Raw genomic sequence first — 15,382 nt, 5'->3', positions numbered from 1 at the left:
ATTAGTAGTTGGACCTTACATTAAGTTCCCATAACTCACTCCATACTCGTATTCTGTTCCTGTCATCGAGGCTAATGGTAGTTAAATGACAGCTGCAAGCAGTCAAGGCCCCTTGCTGCGTCCTCACACTGACAGAGGAAAGCAGTGGGAAACTGCACCTGGAGCCTATTTGATTCTAATGTGAAATGATGAGAGTGCAGAAACCTCTCTCAAGCAGTCGGACAAAATTCACTGAAGACCCAAAGGTAGTTTGTTGAGAGCCTCTGGATCCGTCATAGCCAGCCCACCCCTTAACATGACAGCATTCTCGTTGTTTCCAGACATGGACAGCGGTGGTTTTAGTGAAGCTGAGCTTGAGCAAGAAATAGTCACTTTAGTTGTAGCCCAAGAAACTTATCAGCAAACAAAGAGAAGTTCACTATAAAGCCTTCTGTAACCTATTTTTCTTGATTTAAAATATGTGGTTTCTATTAGTTACCATTCAAAGTGTTATATTTCTAAATCTCATTAGCCTATTTTTTTCTAATTAAATCATATCGTTTTCTTCCCCACCTCCAGGAAAATGGCCCCTAATCAAATGACTCTCTAAACCCAAGTCATCTGAGTCATCTGTGTGTGTAGTTTTGGAAAATGTCACTAATTCTCCTCAGATATTTTTGAAACAATCAATGTTTAGATTGGTGTCTATCATATACAGAATTTATAAGGTTTTTGAAATCCTACCAGACATCAGTATAATTTTTAAACACCTTTAAAAGAAGAGTCTGATTATTAAGACACACAAAGACCTTCTTTTAAAAATAGGAAACTAAGCAAAAATTGAGTTTAAAATGCATGGGAGCTTAGTTAGTATCTTGCAACATGTACTGCAAGAAATTTTATGGCTAAATTCCCAGCCCAGCCACAGCAAGCTCATAGACCTCCCTAGTAGGCAGAGTTTTCCTTTAGATAATTTATATTTTATCCTTTCAATATCTCTTTTTTATTTGAAAAGTTTCTATGTCTAATATATGCTATTATATTGTATTTTCATGCATTCTTAAAAGCTACCTATAATTTTGGTGAAAAGGTGAGAAATTCTTACTTGAAGTAAAAATGATTTTTAAAATAGCTATCTCTAGTTGCTTGTCTTTTTATTGTTGTTGTTCATAAAGCCAAAAAAGTAAAGAAACTCAAAACTAAGTTATAAAATAATTTTCTCTTGGCAAATTGTTTTAGCTAGATTGATAGGATAGGTCCTCTACATTACAAAGTCTACTTCACTGGTAACAGGAAGTGAAAACTGTCATTCCTGAGAACACTGAGCACTCATCATACACATAACTCATAACAGATAACTTATACACCAAACTCGTAGCAAATAGTAAGATACATTATCTAATTTAATTGTCCCAAGAATACTAATATTGTTCCAATTCTATAAATGAAGAAATTGAGGCTAAGAGCAGTTAAGCAATATCATAAAAAGTTGAGAAATAGGGTCTACTTTTCTGAAGATTTTAGAAAGGCTGTAAGCCTACATTGGTAGCTGTGGCTTAAATTATCCCACCAGCATTTAGGAGACCTCATTTTTTAAAAACCACAATAGAGTGAACCTGGCAATGACAAGTGAGAGCATCCTTTGGTTCCCAACCAACAGCTTTATTACGGCCACTAAAGTAATTTGGAAATATTTCATATGATATGATCTGACGTGATTTAAATAACATTTGAATTGTTTGCTTTTCATTTTGAAACGTAGATGGAACTAAGTCTTAAAATCAAGTGGTGCTGCTATCCTTTAATGGAAGACCTTCATCAAGTGTTGTAATATCTCCTTTTGTGATGGTAAGTCCATGCTTTCTATTTCTTCCTGGGTCATATTTTGTATTCTGTATTTGTGGGGATATATATTAAAATAATACAATGTGACTAGATAGCTTTTATCTCAATTTTCAATGGCAGGAAACTTAATATAATTCATTATAATAAAGAAAGGATAATCTCTGGCTGGCATGGCTCAGTGGATTGAGTGCTGTCTTGTGAACCAGAGGGTCACTGGTTGGATTCCCAGTCAGAGCATGTGCCTGGGTTGTGGGCCAGGTCAAGTCCCCAGTAGGAGGCATGAGAGATGCAACCACACATTGATGATTCTCTCCCCCTCTTCCTCCCTCCTTTACCCTCTGTCTAAAATCAATAAATAAAATATTTTTTAAATTAATAAGAAGAAAGGATAAAAATATAAATGTCAAAGTTAACTATGTGGAGGTAATTATTGGCTCGCAATACCTCTTCTCCACATCTTTAATGGTAATAAAAATTTTAGCCAGGGAGGTGGTTTCTTAGAATGAAGAATGTATTTCTGACTTCCAGTTTCTGATGTCACATACAAGCAGCTTGGAGGTTTCCACTCCATTCTCACAGCAAATAACAGGCTTAAAATTAAACAACTCTACCTGGATCCGTGAAAGAGGAGAAGACAAAAAGCAAATCACTGCTTCCAAAATTGGAAAGACAGGCCATGAATACAGAGTGTCACTGCCTATTTACCTAAGGGAGACTCAAAGTTGACCTGGCCTAAGGGAGCCAGGGCCAGGGGAGAAAAGCCTGGGCAGGAATTGTCCAGTTACTCAAGGCTCAGCGTGGGCAAGTGTGAAAACTCCAGGTTGACCCAGTCATAGGGGGACCCCACGATACTGTGGCATTTACCTCTGGGAGCTGGCTGGGATCCCACAGTGAACACTGAAGAAAAATCCCCTCATGCTTCTGGCATGGGGAGGAGAAATACTCCCAAGCCCTCTGTTCTTCTTTACAAGTTCAGAAGAAACTAGCTGATGAGAGCCCAGCTGGTCTGGGGGAAGGGAAATCCCCAAGTCCAGCCCACAGAAGTCATTCTGTCTCATGTAAGGGGGCAGAAAATGTGGGGAAACACTTGTGACGTCCACAGTTTGGAGTCACAGGCTCATGAATAGCAGAGACCTAGTCACAGGGCCATGAGATGCTTTCCCTTGCCTGATACGTGACCACCAGGTTACTAAAGGCCCGTTTACAGCTATTGCTTTTACCAGTACATCGCGTCTGGCTATCAAGGAAAATATACAAAGCACACTGAAAGGCAAAAAACACAATGAGAAGAGACAGGGCAAACATCAGAACCAGACATGACAGGATGTTGAAATTATTAGGCTGGGAATTTAAAGTAACTATGATTAATATGCCAAGGGCTTTCATGAGTAAAGTAGGCAGGCAGCATGCAAAGACAGATGGACAATGTAAGCAGAGAGATGGAAAGTTTGAGAAAGAACATAGAAAAATGCTAGAGATTAAAAAAAAAAAACATTAACCAAAATGATGAATGCTTTTGATGAGCTAATTAGTCAACTGGAGAAAGCTGAGGAAAGAATCTCTGTGTTAGAAGACATATCAATAGAACAGCAAAGTCTAGAAAACAGGAACTGTGTATCCAAGGACTTGGTACAGGACAGCTACAGGAGGTGTAATGTGGGGACTGGGAAGAGCAGAGGAGAAGAAGCATGGCAAGGAACAGAGGAAATCTTCGAAACAACAGTGACTGACAATATCCACAAATGCATGCCAAACACCAAACCACAAACCCAAGAAGCTTAGAGAATGTCAAGCAGGATAAAAGTGCCAAAAAATTATATCTAGGCACATCATTTCAATGTACAGAAAAATCAAAAAGAAAGGAATCCTGAAAGAAGCTAGAAGAAAAGTGTGCTTTACATGTGGAAGAACAAAAGCAAGAATTATATCCACTTCTCCTCGGAAAGCATGCAGACAGGGAGAGAGGAAGGTGAATTTTTTAAGTGTTGAGAGGAAAAAAAATAACCCAGCAATCTACAATTCTGTGACATTTTTCTTAAAAGTGAAAGAGAACAAACATTGAGAAAATTTGTTATCAGTAAAGCTGCTTTGCAAGAAATACTAAAAGAAGCTTTTTAGAAAGAAGAAAAATAATATAAGCCTGAAAATCATATTTACATAAAGGAAGAGTACTGAAAAAGAAATATGTAAAGGTAAAATAAAAAGCTTTATATTTCTTATTTTTAATTATCTAATAGATAACAATTTGTCCAAAATAATACCAACAATGTATTTCATTATGTACACTTGCGTATCTACCTTCTGTGTGCATAACTATATGCATATGTGTACAATTATGCATGCCTGTATCAATGAAATGAATGATAGCAATGATACAAGGAACAGGAAAGAGAAATTAGAATTATTTTTATACTTACAAGGACTTGCATTACTTGCAAACTAGTATAGTGCTATTTGAAAGTGAATTTGGGTTAGTTGTAAATGTATACTGTAAACTTTAGGGCAACCACTAAAAATGGTAGTATATATTTAAATATATGACATATAAATATTGAACATAAATGTATATACAAATATTAATATATAATACACTTACCTTAGCATATTGGCTATACACACAAAATATTTACATTAGTCAATATGTATATAATCAATATGTATGTACATTAAATGCATATAATCAATATGTTAAGTAAGAAAGATGATTTCCCAGCCTTTCATGCATTTAGGCATGGCCAGATGACTAATTTCTGACCAATTTAATGCAAGCAGGAGTTGTGTGTCATCTTTTGGCAAGGTGTATCAAAGGGAGGAAACTTGCTCTTTATTGTTCCATTGTTTTTTCCTTCTGGCAAGATTACAACCTGCTGCTTGACCCTGAGGCAGCTCTGGCAGCTCTGGTACCTCAAACAGAACAACAGGATAGACTGAGCCTGGGTCTAAATGCTTGCACATCTGTCCTACCACACCTTCACTTACTGCATTTACACAACAGAGAAAAGTAAACTTCTGTATGTTTTAAGCCACTGTGACTTTGGGTTATCTGCTCTTCACAGCTGAACTTGACCCTATATAATAAATACAGTGCCAAGAGAAAGGAAGGTAGAAAGGAAGAAAGGAAGGAAAAGAGAAGACTCCAGGACTGTAGTTCAACAGATGGTTAAAAAATACTCAAAATAAAGAAAAAATATGTATAATTTACTTCAATGAAATAAGGACAATTCACCAGAAACCAACAGCTAATGTCTTTCTACATGATCAATACTAAAATATATTTAAATTAAAATCAGAGACTAGATAGTTTAATTGCCATGGCATTGATGGTTCTAGCAAATGTAATAACACAAGAAAATTGAATAAATTATCAAAACATAAGATAACAAAGTTTCTCTATTTTGCTGATATTTAAACCTTTTATAAAGAAACACCACTGGAACAGTAAGTGTATTTGGTGAAGATGGATACAAGATAAATATAAGTAAACCAATAAGTTTTTTGTGCTAGCAATAACAAGGTAGAAATAAAAATGAAAAATTATTTTATACACAATAGTGATAAAAACTATAAAAATATTTAGCATAAACTTAAGCAGAAATATTTAAATATAGTTTAGATCCAATTGTATACAATTTTATTAAAGGTCAGAAAAAAATCTCAATTAGTAGAAGGATACTATATTCTGAGATGGGAATACTTACTGGTAAAATTAAAATATCAGTTTTCTATTTGGATAAGCATATAAATATAATACAATTCCTATTAGAATCTCAACAATGTTCTGTAATTAAGTGCATAAAATGATTTTTTAAAAATTATGTGGAAAAATTAATATCCAACAATAGCCAATAATATGTGGGAAGAGAGAAAATAATAAAAATGAGAGGGGAGTTGCCTTACTGGTCATTAGAATACAGAACACGACTTCCCATGAAGTCACTGTGGTTTTAGCATTAACTAGAAATGCAGATCAGTGCAACAGAATACAAAATCAAAAAATGTATGCCTTCTATATTAAATTGTGCAGCATACTTACTGTCCTCCTGAAATAAAGTAGGTCCTCTACATTCCATCTGTCCCCCACCAGAGGGGCTTGAGCTCATTTCTGTGTACAATCTGCACCCACATTTTCAGGCTCCATCCACAGTCCTCACATAAATCACACTCTTGGCTACCTCTAGGGCTCATAGGATACATGCTCCTACAGACTTGTCTGCCCTTCGAGGGATAAACTCAGGGAGTAGGCCCTCATAGAGCCCACTGGGGCAGGAATTGTGGAATCCTAGTGCCTGCAGCACAGTCCAGATTGTATAGACCCAGAAGGGACAATGCCTTTCTCCTTTAGACTGCTTGCCCCATTAGGAGGTGCACGGCCAAGGAAGGGCCAGATTGGTGTCCTTGAAGAAGTGGGGGCTAAGGTGGGATTTCTCTTTCTGGGTCTTAGCTCACTGGTGTCACTACATTATTTTTCCTTCTGCTACCACAAGTGTAACAATCTCTCAATCAGCCAGGAGCTAGGAATAAAGATAACTTGCAGATTTTCCTAAAATAAAAATATACATATATTATGATCAAGAAATATTGTTGACATTGAGGATCATTTGTTACAGCAGCATAACCTAGCCTTTTCATACTGATCAACATATATGTGTATGCCTATGTACATGAATGTGTACATTTATGTTTATGAGCATATATATAAAAACATAAACATTTATCAACTAATTTGTTAACGTGAGTTACTCATCAGAGTGATGTGTTGCAGATGTTGGAAGAATAGAATTAAATGGGAAGCGTAAAATTAGTGGGAAGAAAAGGCAGAGAGGGGATAGTAAGAACACAGACTACATTTTTAGAAAGCATATAAGATAAATGCCGCTTATCTAACATGACATGTTTACGGGTACTTGTGCGTAAGGAGAGGCATGAAAAGGTGGCCTCTAAATTTTAATGATCATTCCAGGGTGGGATACCAAGTGATAGCTTACTTAGAACTTTATGTAATTTGAGTGATCTAAATGACAATGTTATTTAAGTAGCAAGAAAAATAACAATAACAACAACAACAAAACCACCCTCTTTATAGAGGAAACAAAGATTAGTCCGGGGGAATGCGAGTCAGTTTCTCTCCTTGAATTTAAACTGCTGGATTTCCTTCTGGTCCCAGTGACTGTGACCTTCTTTCTTCTGGTCAACTGTGGTTTGTTCCCAGAATCTACCCAGGATCCAACAGTTCTGTTCGCTAGAGAGCATGGCATTTTTCTCAGTTCCTTAAATAAATTGGCTAATTTGTAATTCAGGTATTTATGTGTGCTGTCCATAGCGGCACACTGACTTTGTGCTGAGAGTGTGTTTTTTGGCTTAGGTCGATTCAGCTTCCTTGCATAATAAGGGGTTCCTGGTAATAGTCAGACTTGCCTTTCAGGCTGATTTCACAATCAGAAGATATATCTAGGGAGAGAATTTAGGAATGGTTTATGGAGATGTGGAAGACATGTTGTAAAAGCCACGAGAGGGAAAAGAATCTCTTCTGGCATTAAGGGCTTCGGGCCCAGACCAACCTGCCGGACCCGCCCTTTTGGCCAGTGTTTCTGTTTGCCATTTCCAAACATTGGGCAACGTTAAAGGAAGACATGGATTGTGTGCTAAAGTAGGTAACAGCACAATCAAGAAAATGTAACAAAATAAAACGGTAGGATAAAATGGTATAACATGAGCAGGACAAAGGGGCAAAAATACGTCAAGAATTAAGCAAATGTGATACAAGTTAGAAATGAGACAACACAAACTAGAAACTAAAAGGTTAAAAGTAAAAAGTACCTACCACTAGCTGGAGGAGCAAACTAAGTGAAGCCATAATAAGGTAGAATGTACAAATTAAATTCAAGAATGTAATGAAAATGGTCAGAATCACGAATGAGGACAGCATTCAGGTATGAACTGGGACCCCTTGGTCTGGGGCTGCTGAAACAGTCCCTGAACAGCAGGCTTGATTCTTCTTCCTAGGCCCGAAGATTCCTGGGTTCGAAACTCCCACATGAGTGATTTCAGGAGAGTGGGGCCCTGAGGTTTTGGCCATGAACCTCTTGTATTTTTCCTATCATAACCTCACCCCATCACTTCCAGTCAGGCAACATGGAACCAAATAAGCCCCAAACATTTGACTGATGCAATCTGTATTTAAACACATGCTCAAATATTTGTGTTTCTTTGTACTAGTATCTTTGGGTAAAGGGAAAGAATAACATAAAACTCAAACTCAGCAGAACCTCCTACATTTTACACTCAGCCTTTACTCCCATTTTCGATTAGATTCTCTGCATTTGTAAAGCAAGTAAAATTGGTGCTTCTGTGCCAATGCCGATTCATACTCCAAAGTTATAATGTTTATTTCATTTCATATACATGATGTTCTTAAAAGTCTAATTTTCTCTCATTATCTACTATATAATGCATGGGATGCAGACTGGTTTGGGTCTCAAAAATCTGTGGGGAAGGAGGAGTTAGGGGTGGAGAGATTGAGCAAAAAAGAAAAAGGACTCGTGGACATGGGCAACAGGGTGGTGATAGCTGGAGGGACGGGAGCATAAGGAGCCTAAATGGTAATGGAAAATATAATATAGATTACATATGTCTATATTTTAAAAGTCTATGAATAATTTTACCAAGGTGTGAAGTCAGCATTTTCATTTCAGTTCTCTAAGCAAATAAAAACAAACTTTTCTTAAATGGAACTGATTTCACAGAGGTACAAACAATGAACAAGCTTTTTCTTCCTTGGACTCGCTTGAGATCATTTTATTTGATCAAACTGCAATGATTCTGTTATAAGCAAAATGATTTGCATTTAGCAGATATCCTTGAATAAAATTCCACCCTGACTTGATTCCCAGTTAGCCACGTGTGCTATAGTCAGCCTCCATGGTGCATCTAAACGGTACCACATGTGTGTGCTCCCTGTGACTAGGCAGCAGATGGTAGACAGCAGACTGAAAGTGGCTCACAGGAACAACTGTGGTTCAAAAGATCCTGAGATCTGGGCAAGTTCGATGAGGCCTATTGCCTAGTAGGAGAAGTCCAGCAATGGGGCCACTTGGAGAAATATTTATTGGCTATTGTCTCTGATTCATTTATTTCTGAATTAATGACTATCTTCCTTAGGGTAAGATTCCAGCAATATTATCTACAATACCTCTTTGGAAGCAGCTGTTTGTTCAAGAAAAACAACAAACTTACCCAGGATTGTCTCTGAAGGATGAGCTGAGGTTAGTATTTTCCTTCAACATTTTGAACCTAGGATGAGCTTGTCTCAGAATAATCCAAACTAGTTTAAACTGGTTTTGAGGTCTCAGTTCCAAGGCAAGCCAAGGAATGGGTGGACATACTGGAAGCTGAGAAAACAACATGCCTGGTGGTGTCACCACATACATTCGATGACATTGCCAGGCAGAGCTCTGGAGCCACCCTGAAAGAACCACAGAATGCAGAGTGTAATGAAAGGTCACCTGCATTTCCAGGGTCATTGGTGTTCTGCCTGTGTCATGACTCCCTTTGCTGAACCAGGCCGACACTGATTTCAGATGCTTCTAGATCAAGCATACTTAAAACACAAACACACACACACACACACACACACACACACACACACACACACCCCACACACACCCCCCCCTTTGATTCCCAAGCACTTTGAGGAATGGCACTGTTAGAGTTTATTTTGAATTTCCTTCCCTCTCAAGGTCTTGACACTGACATAGCCATGGTGGTAGGTTGAGCAGCAAGGTCCAGTTCACCCCTTTTGTAAGGACATTATTGATCTCAAACAAAAAAAGCACACTTTCTACAGGAAGTGTTAAGCTCTACAGCATACTCAAAATTCTTATTTTGAACCCTGGTCTTCTGATCGTGTATTAATTTGAGGAGGAACTTGGAATAGTTTGTATAATGGCTTATACATTTTTCTATACCCTGAAGCAGATCAGACCCTTCCTCTGGAATCGTGGGTGTAACTGGTTCACCTGTAACTCCCCTACTTTTCTGAATCATCTGGATTGTGTCCAGTGCTTAGAAAAATCCATATACTCTCTGTTTTACCCTGTACTACTGAGGCTGGCACTCTACAATGGGGAGAAGCCATTGGCTCAGAAGACCATTGTGTCATTTGTACAGTTCAGCCTGGCCACTCTTCCAAGAATAGGTGTTGAGGTCTGTTTTGACTAAGCTTATTATTATCCCGCTGACTTCTTCACTCTGCCCCAAGGCCCCTTTTCTGTAGCTGCAGCCTGGAAGCCTGCCACAATGACTAAGAAGACACCAGAAGCGTTAGGCCAGGCTAGCTGGGTTCCCAGAGCTATAGAGATGCAGTACCTGAGAGGGCAAAAGGAGCAAGAGTTCCACAGAGGAACTCTGTGAAAAGCCCACTGTGATCCACACTTGATTTTGAAGCAGCCTCTGTGCATCTTTGCCCAGCCTGCATTAATGGATAATGTTCGGTTTAACTCGCTGCTTTAAAAGCCTGACCATGACCCCCCAACCCCACCCCCAGACTAGGCTGCTCATAACACAACATCCCAGCGGATACCAAGTGTTCGCCAACAAATTTCCCTGTTTGTATTTCCTTCCACCTGTTGCATTCCGTTTTCAGATTCATCTTCCCTTGGCTCTGCCTCTACAAACCCCAGCTGCCTGTTCTCCTAACTTCTGGTCCTAGAATCCTGATCATCTGCTTGTTTCACACAGTCTCCCCTCTTTTGTGGTGTTATCTGTTTACTTCCATACCTGGGTACCATTCTCACAGACAATTCATCGCAGGCATGTCTCACTTGACAGGCAGGTATCGTGCAAGGTTAAGACCAAGAGAAAATTGGTGAAGATGGTTCAGTCCAATGTAAATTTGTTCAAGCCAGTTCTAACTTTAACAAAACAGGCTCAAAGGGATTCAAACTAGGTGGAAGTAGTTAAAATTTATCTTTTAACAGCAACCACAGTTTAAATTGGAGATCCATTCCCTTCATCTAGTGTAAGTTTGGGTCAGTACTCTGTTTAATATGCAGTGGGGATAAATTGAAAGAGGAATGGTTTCCTCTTGTGGCACCTTAAGATCTTGTGATTGTGAAAGAATTAGTTACTCAAAAGCTTTTCATATTTATATCATCAACCTATTTTGAACCTAAGGCTAATAAAATAATTTTGAGAAACACCAGGTGAAATATTTGGATCAGTCAAATAGGAAGAGGTTACCTGGAATCTTAGAAAAATAAAGACTAGAAAAACACATACCAGTTTGAACAGTATTCCTTTGACTATGTAAATTTAAAGGTAAAATCATTCATGTCTGAGAACATGAAGACAGAATACAGCATAACTTTAAAACCCAATGTTATTAAAGGAAATGTGGAAAAAACAGAGAATGTTGAAACTATGCAAACTATTTCCACTTAAGATATAGTTCTTAAACTTCCAAGTTTTGACCTAAATTTAAAATATCTAATCAACACCAAAAGGTATATATTTTTAGGCACCAAGTTGTTCCAAAGTCTAAAGAAAGGAGTCTTTTTATATTAAAAAGATAAAGAAATGTGGTATAAAAGTTATTTTACTTTTAAACAATGCTCATATCCAGGTTTTGTTGTGTGTGTGTGTGTGTGTTAACCTACCTAAACATCTTTTTATGCACCAGCTTTTTTCAATCAACTTTTGGCAACATAGCTTAAATTCAGAATTGAAACTGTTCCACCAAAGGCTCCCAGAAAAGAGAAAATGAAAAATTAAGTGCTGATTTCATGCCTATTGAAGTCTCTGCCTAGATCCGCTTTTGAGAATTAATAGTGCCAAAGTTATTTCATTTGTATCTTATTTAACATTTGGCTGAAATGAAAGAAGAGAAATTATCTTATCACATATTTGCCTCCAAGGCCAGCAATTTCCCTTCAGTGAATGCCTCCTAAGACAATAATTTTTTATGGAAAAGTGATGTTTATATTAGGAAACAAATACTCTCTTGGTCTCTGCAGGAGACGTCTCTTCACACTTAGTGGATAAATAATGGTTAACCTCTGTGCTGTCCTTTGTGCAAAGCTTAGTACTCTGGTACTTCTTGGATACCAGGCAAAACCATTGAGTTACTGCATAACATTCTGCCCCTAAGATGTGCTAAGTAGAGAAAACAAGTGGTATCACCAGAGGAATCTAAATGATTTGAGGGCAAGCACCTAGGAAGAGGGCGAAAACAACGTATGACAGAATCAGAATATTAAGAGCTGGAAAATACCTTTGAGATCATTCAGTCCAAACTTCTTTGAGTTAGGGTCAACAAAATTAAAATCTAGATCGTCTTGGACTGTGCTCCAAATCCCACAGAGTACGGCAAGAATCAAGTCCCGCTTGCAGAGGCCTGTTCTGGAAGTGAGTAAAGTAAATGTTCAATGTACTTGTGAGCAAAAAGGAATCTCTGAAGTTGTCCAGTTGCCCACAAGCACTGTCAGTCAAGCTGTGTATTGTGAATATCATGATTTAGTTAGAAAAAAAACCACTCCTGTTTTCATTGAAGTTGGGCCACAAATATTCAAACATACAGTTGGCAGAAAGCTTAATTTCCATCAAAGAATCGTGTTTTATTTAGCTGATTTTTCCCATACAATCCAATGGCTGAGCCAGCCAATTTTGAACTTCATTTAAGGGAAATATTGGCTAGCCCTGGGTGATAATAATGATTACTATATGTGATATGTGAAGCTTGCTACAATTCTTTGGATTTAGTTTCATTTCTGAGATACAGCTAAGATGGTAGTTTTCAACCTTGAAAGAATATTGGTATCACTTAGGGAGCTTTGAAAGAATGGATGGGTATACTGCATGGGCATCAGCTTTTATTTTGGAAGCTCTCTGGGTAATTCTAATATGTAGCTAAGTAGAGACGCACTGAGTAAGAAAATGCAGTTAGTGTCATTGTAGCTGATTGGAGGCCCTTGGAAGTCTCAGCTGCCCCTTCAGTCCTCTTAAGACTCTATTTCTGCTTTTGTGTCTCAAAGTTAATGTGGTGGGCTACAGTGTTTGGGGGTCTCTAAAGTGGGGAGTGACTTCATTTCTTCTTTTGACCCATAAGGACCCTTCCTGTTCTGAGGAATTCCTATTGGATTCCAGTATTCTTCTCTCCTAATGTGGCCAAGGTGTGGGGAATACGAAGTGCCACCTTATACTGGGTGGGAGTTCCCCACGTCCTGCTGTCTGGCCATTAGGGGGCGCACACATTGATATTCTGCAGCATACTTCCAGTCAGCAAAACAGGGCTGTGATACATCCCTTTTTTATTTCTTTTAGACCTTGAACACAGTTCGATATTATTTTGCATATTGTTGTTTTTGCATGATTAAGGTACTTAATCATATGAGTAAAAAAATAAATAAAAATGGATAAGGTGACCATGTGAAACTACCTCCCAGTTGCCCAAGTTATAAAAGGGGCTTGTTGAGTTTTTCTTTCTTCTGAAACTAACCCTAGAGTAATATACCTATTCCATTTGCAAAATGCAGTATACTCTTCCACTATTCTAATTTTATACTCGCTAACCTTCATAGTAACCATAGTAAATAAGTACATGCCTAATACTAACTTTAAAGCTTTCTGGGTAAAGTTACCTATGTGAGGTGTAGCTCATTTGTATGTCTAAACCTACCTCTGAGACTTTCAAGATGAGGTTAGTACTGAAATCGTGTTTTCTCTGGCTCACAGTATTTTACGTCAATGTCACTTCTCTCCTGTTTGGCCGTCCCCTGGTCTCTGGTGTTGTCTCAGTGTTGGTTTCCAACAGTGAGTACTACATCTGTCCCATGGGCTGGTTTTCAATTCAAGTACCTCGAATATATCTCCCAAATTTGGGGGAAAACTAGCATTGTTTTATATTGAGGTAATAAAAATTATGTAGCCACCCATGTAATTATATTTACATTGATAATAAGGTAATTAATCAACTTCACAGGTTGTAACAGACCCAATGACCTCTCCTTCCAACACTGTTTTGTAATACTCTTTTATATGTCTGGAATGACACTCATGCAACATGTAAATATGCTCATACTAGTTAATATAAACTAACACATTTTTTCATAATGTAAAGGACACAAAGAAGTATAAGAAAAGAGATTTCTAATAAAATCACATATATGTCAATATGTTAATGCACGGTCAGCATCTCACTAAAAATTACACACTCTCACCATGCATTTCCCAGAGATACTGGAAGGACCAACCAGTCCTGCCTCTTTGGGAGGCCTCCCTGTCCCCTGTGCTTCCCTCTGTAATGCCCAGTCCCAACCTCCCAACCTTCTCTGCTTCATAGTTCTCAAACTCTTCCACTTCCCCACATGGTACCCAGTTTTTCTGCTGGCACAGAAGCCATGTAACCATTTCTCCAGGTCCTTCTCCCAATGCTGATAGGTAGCCCATTGAATTCTCGCACTGGAGTTTGATACATAAGTGTCCACTCAGGTAAAGAGGGAAGGGTCTTGATAGAGTTCAAACTCATTTAAGGAAATAGGCAGTGCTTGTTGAGTACCTTGACAGTTTTCAGAAGACCACTTTTAAAACAGTTTAAATTCTGGGCCCTCACTGGTCTAGCTCAGTTTGGAAGAGCTGAGAATCTTGGTTCGTACATGAAAGTTCCGATCTCTTTCTTTCGCTAAGCTTCTGACTTGACAGCTCTGGCTGAAGCAGTTCTGGGCAGCCAAGTTTCACATTTTAACAATCTGACCTCTCTGACAGAAAACAAGTTGATCTGTTACAGATTGAAAGAAAATGCATTTGAGATCCATGTGAATTACTGTTTTTTCCAAACTGTTTACTTGTTATGTATTTAAAGGTCACTGGTACACATCAGTGTTTCAACTTTCTGGGAATTTATTCAGTGCTGGTAACTTAAATGAGGCGGCCCTGTTTTTCATTACTAGCTGGTATTTTTAAGTCTGTGAGTTCCAAAATTCTAACTTAGGAGAACAGAATAGTTTGGATCCACATTCTGAATCATAGCAAAGGTTTCATATTCCCAACAGGACCACAGGAATCGAATGTGATATTACCCCCTTCAGCCACCAGTATTATCCCAAAGAAGAGACTGATGTTTTTACCACATTGGGCTCAATCTGAGGGGTGTAAATTTCAGTAAAAATAGTGCCCAGTTTCTGGTCGAGCAGGGGGAAACACGGCCTTTCAATAATTTATTTGTACTCTCTCTTTAGAAGCACTGTTATGTGGGTAGAAGAAGAAAGTTATCAGTAGTTTTTCTCCCCATGATTAGGATTTACGTATTTTAAAATGTGTCATTATAAACAGAATTTTTCTTTGCCATTAAAAAGAAACCTGTCCCATAGTATCACAATTATAATCAAAATTATTCTTTTTTCCCCCAAATGAATGCTCTACCATCTTATCACTCTGGGCAAGGGCCTGAAGAGAAGTTTACTAGGGCTCTAGTGTTTTCTGTATGTTAATATGCACGAAAGTCACCTGGGATGCTCTTCAAAGGTGGGTTCTGGTTCAGTACGTCTGAAGTCCTGCATTAAACATG

General features: G+C 38.2%; 1 long non-coding RNA gene across 1 annotated transcript in view; it reads left to right on the top strand.

Moving 5' to 3' along the window:
• LOC128625827 (uncharacterized) overlaps window positions 1-15,382 on the top strand; it is a 167,291-nt gene that overhangs the window by 119,365 nt on the left and 32,544 nt on the right. The window contains exons 2-3 of the long non-coding RNA XR_008389652.1: window positions 1,742-1,827; window positions 8,983-9,086. This is a non-coding gene — a long non-coding RNA (uncharacterized LOC128625827). The remainder of the gene's footprint in view (window positions 1-1,741; window positions 1,828-8,982; window positions 9,087-15,382) is intronic.

This window comes from Artibeus jamaicensis, unplaced genomic scaffold (genome assembly GCF_021234435.1).
Source record: "Artibeus jamaicensis isolate MK-2021 breed Jamaican fruit bat unplaced genomic scaffold, CSHL_Jam_final contig_923, whole genome shotgun sequence".
Lineage (NCBI taxonomy): Eukaryota > Metazoa > Chordata > Mammalia > Chiroptera > Phyllostomidae > Artibeus > Artibeus jamaicensis.
The sequence above is the reverse complement of the archived record's forward strand: the minus strand, read 5'-3'. Positions and strand labels throughout refer to the sequence as shown.